This window comes from Choloepus didactylus, chromosome 26 (assembly GCF_015220235.1).
Source record: "Choloepus didactylus isolate mChoDid1 chromosome 26, mChoDid1.pri, whole genome shotgun sequence".
In the NCBI taxonomy this organism is placed as follows: domain Eukaryota; kingdom Metazoa; phylum Chordata; class Mammalia; order Pilosa; family Megalonychidae; genus Choloepus; species Choloepus didactylus.
In genome coordinates, this window is record NC_051332.1 from 17057470 (window position 1) to 17061871 (window position 4402).

At 35.6% G+C, this 4402-nt stretch overlaps 1 non-coding gene across 1 annotated transcript; it reads right to left on the reverse strand.

Annotated features, from left to right (window-relative positions):
* Positions 1-1621: 1621 nt before the first annotated feature.
* Positions 1622-1728, reverse strand: LOC119520902. Its single transcript, XR_005214233.1, has one exon. It is a non-coding gene; the product is annotated as a U6 spliceosomal RNA (small nuclear RNA).
* Positions 1729-4402: the final 2674 nt, after the last annotated feature.

Below are 4402 nucleotides of genomic sequence, written 5' to 3' on the forward strand. Positions count from 1 at the left end.
CAGTAGAACTTGAATGTGGATCAAATGGCTGAAATTCAACAATGATTTGTCTGTCTATTCAAGATTAAATAAGTATTTTCAGTAAGTATGTTCATGTCATGTATACTGAGAACTCTTTGGTATAATTTTAGTCCAAGTAAAACACAATTAACTGGACCTAACAGGAGAAATGTTTGATTGTATATAGGGTAAAAAAAAAAACACAAAAATTTAAAAATTAAACCCATTCAACTATATTATAAAAACAGTGAACCCTAAGTTCACTGGATCAGAGTTAATAGTACAATTATAAAAATGTGCTATCACCAATTGTAACAAATATTCCACACCAATTCAAGTTGTTAATAATATGGTGGTTTGTTGGAATACTTTATTTTATGCATAATTGTTCTGTAAACCCACAGCTTCTCTAATAAAGAAAAAGTGCACGTATCTTTTATCCTGAATGAAAACAGCATAGAATATTAGTCAATAAGTAGAAAAATTAAATCCTCAGTGATGAAGACAATGAGATGGTATTCATGAATTGATATTTATACAATTTGGAAGATGATATATGAAAGTTGGTATCAAATGAGCAGGGGAAGCAACCTTAGGTAATAGGATATATGGATGTAGAAATAGGGATTGATGTTTTGAACATCTTAAAATTCAGAAAAAATGGGCCTTTAGCAGAGAGAATGAACATGTAACATTTAGTCCTGGAATGTCGATTTGGAATTTGCTCAACGTCATCATATTAACACCAACAGTACTCTGCCCTCATAAAGCTACCTTGTGCAGGCTTAAAATATCTGAGGGTGATTCTGGGCAATATTTGTTAACTGAAATCTAGAGGAAAGTGTATTCTATGTGGATTGATGGGATGAACTCAAATTGTGGCAGCTCTTCTGCATTTCATTAAACAAAAGCTCACAATTCATTTAGCTTCAATGTATGGAGATCCTAATCAGCTCTCAGTGGGCCCATTCAAGGTTTTAAACAAACATCTCAAAACTGAAAAGCATTGGAATAAATACAAATTTTGAATAAGAAAGAAGATAAACATTATTTAAATGACTGCAAATGCACAGTGACAAGAATACATGGGACATTGTAAAACCTTTAGTTTCTACATATAAAAGTATATGGGATGACTATGAATCTACCTGTATTTGTTAACAGAAAATAAATCACTGTCTTAAAAATGCTAGAATGTTAATGGAAATTATGTGTGTGTATTTACATAATTTTAAGCATTAAATATCATTTAAGATAATTTGAAAAAAATTATGATCATTTTTCATATTATGGAATTAAGATTCACATATGTGGAAAATGTGCAAACAGTAAATGAACATCTTAATTTTAAAATAAAAGTGAATTTGATGATATAAAAATTACAAGGGAAAAAACTAGAAAAATCATTCAGGTTAGAAAAATTTAATTTTCTTGATTGACATATGGATTATTGACATAATCCATACACATGGAGAGTACATTAATTAAAATACACACTTAGAAACACCAGTATACAACTTCATAAATTCTTTTTTAACCATGGAAAATACTGTATTTATGTGCATAGGAAGGACAGCTGCAAGCCCTTCACAGAGTAAACTCCATCCCAAGGGAAAATCTTAAAAATATGGAATGCTTCATGAATTCACATGTCATCCTTGCATAGGGGACATGCTAATCTTCTCTGTATCATTCCAATTTTAATATATGTGCTGCTGAAGAAAATACCATAAATTCATTATCACCTTAGGCAACATGAGAGAATTCACACTGGAGAGAAACCATGTCTTCCATCTATGTGAAAAAAACTTCACCGATATTTCCACCCTCAAAAGACATGAGAGAACTCATGCTGAAGAGAAACCATATGTCTGCTTTCTATGTGGGAAATCCTTCAGTCATTGTGGTAACCTTATGCAGCATGAGAGAACTCACACTTTGGAGAAACCACTTGCTGTGATGTTTGTGGAAAATCCTTCAGTCAATGTATTCACCTTACACAACATGAGAGAACTCACACTGGGGAGAAACTGATAGTTCTGCCCTCAGACAAAATGGGAGAATTCACACTGGAGAAAAACCATATGCCTGCCCTCTGTGTGGAAAATCATTCAGCACATGTGGTAGCCTTAGGTGACATGAGAGAACTCATACTGGTGAGAAGCCGTATGTCTGCATTGTTTGTGGAAAATCCTTTGGTCAACATATTCACCTTACACAACATGAGAGAAGTCACAATGGGGAGAAACCGTATGTCTGCCACCTGTGTGAGAAAACCTTTAGATATAATTCTTCCATTAGGAAACATCAGAGAACTCATTAAAAATGTGCATTTGGAAGTGTCTTTAGCTACAGGTATGATCTTTTAAAAAATGAAAGAACTTACAGGAGTGTACTTCTCTGTCAAAGTAATCAATGTGTAATTGCCTTTATTTGCAATCTATCCTTAAATAACATGATTGCACTATCCTGGGAGGAGCTCTATGTCTGTAATTACCTATAATAAATTTCAGCTGAGCTCCAGCCTTCATGTATACAAGCACAGCTCAGAGTAAGTATAGCTTCTAAACCAGAAAACTAGACAGAAATGTCTTTACCAAGAGAAGGAAACATTAGGAGGAGAGATAACTTTTTATGGAGTATTCAATGAAAAAATATGAAAAAGCCTTTACTTAGAGAGCAACACATTATTGGTCTTGATCTTCCTCTGTTTTAGTTCATCTGAATATATATTTCTTTAATGTCAGACACTGAATACCATGAATAATCAACCTTCTTTAAAATTGAATCATATACATTTTTTATAGCTGACTTTTTTGATCACCAACTGTTAATCAGGATATTCAGTGTGTGTTTATGGAACATTGTTAGGAAAGTTCCATCAGATGAATTGTTTTTATTTTAGATATTCATTCTCTTAATAATTGGCTTTTTGTTTGTTACCATGTTTTAGTTACTATGAAAAATACACTGCCTTTAAAATTGCTGTGCTTGAGTTTGGAGGACCTAGATGCTCATTATTCTCAAGCATGCAAAAGATAAATTGCTGGATCTAAAATAGGTGCATGGGACCAGAAGACTGCATGAGGATGGCAGAATAGGGAGCCCCAAGACTCAATCCTTCCACTATAAAATCTATTAGGCAGGCAGGATCTATCTAAAACAGCTATTTTGGATCTACAGAGGCCAGAAGAACACTGTACAGCATCCAGGAAGAACAGAAGGAAGTGGCTTATTAATTTTAGCAAAGAACAGGAAATTGCTCTCCCCTAAAAGTGGCTAATGGCACCCTTATCTCACTCTTGCTGCATTCCACCATGGGCCCAACCCCTAGCTAGATTGCTGGGGACAGAAAGGGACACAGAAATACTCTTCCCCAAGACAAAGGAAATGCATGGCAAAGAACTGATTGCAGCTTTTGATTGATGACTTTGGACTGCTGGAGCACAGTACTAAGGATGGCCACTCTCACAAACCACACTTACAAACGCAATGGTGACAGCCATTATTTCAACACACTCTGGGAGGCAGAGGTAAGGTGAAGAAACTACTCTTCCTCATGGCTGCAGGAGACAGATGAAGGGATGCATTTTCAGGGCAGGTCAATAGAGCTCAGCTTTCAGAACAGTGAAGGAAGCTTTTGATGTCCTTCCTGACTCTCTAACCAGGGCATTTGGGACCTGGTATGCAACCCCACATGAGTCACTGGCCCTGTTTCAGCAGAAAAGGTTGACAAGAAAGTCCTCCCCAATGTGCTTCTCAACCCAGCTGCAATAGTAGCTTGAGGTATTGAAAGGCATGTAAGAGCTATAGAGCCAGATGTTATGAAGCAATAGCTTGTGGACTTCAAGTACCTAGGAACAGGATGTCTACCTTCTGGGAGACAGAGGGTACAAACTCCTGAAAACAGGGGAACTACAAAACAACTAACAAGTAAAGAACAGGACAAGACACAATCACATAAAGACAAGGAAAACCATGCACACTACATTCACTCTCTGCAGGAATTCCTGATAAGAAGGCCAATGTGCAAGAAAATCTGTCTTATTACCAGCTGGTTACAAAATCAAGAAACAGACACCTCAGGGAATAAATACTGGAATTAACTTATTAAAATATAGAGTTGCAACAAGAGTACAAGACAAAAAGGAAATGATGTTCCATCCAAAGGAAAAGAATAAAATTTAAGAAGCCAACAATGAAGAAGGCCAAAATGTGGACATAGCAAATGAAACCTTTAAAATGATCTTATAATACTCAAGGAGATGAAGGAAAATACAGAGAAAGAAGTAAAGTTTGCAGGAAAACAATGATTAGGCCATATGAGAATTTTAGTAAAGATACAGATTTTGAAAGGAACTAACCTAACAAAAGTACTGGAGCTGAAGATGATAATAACTGA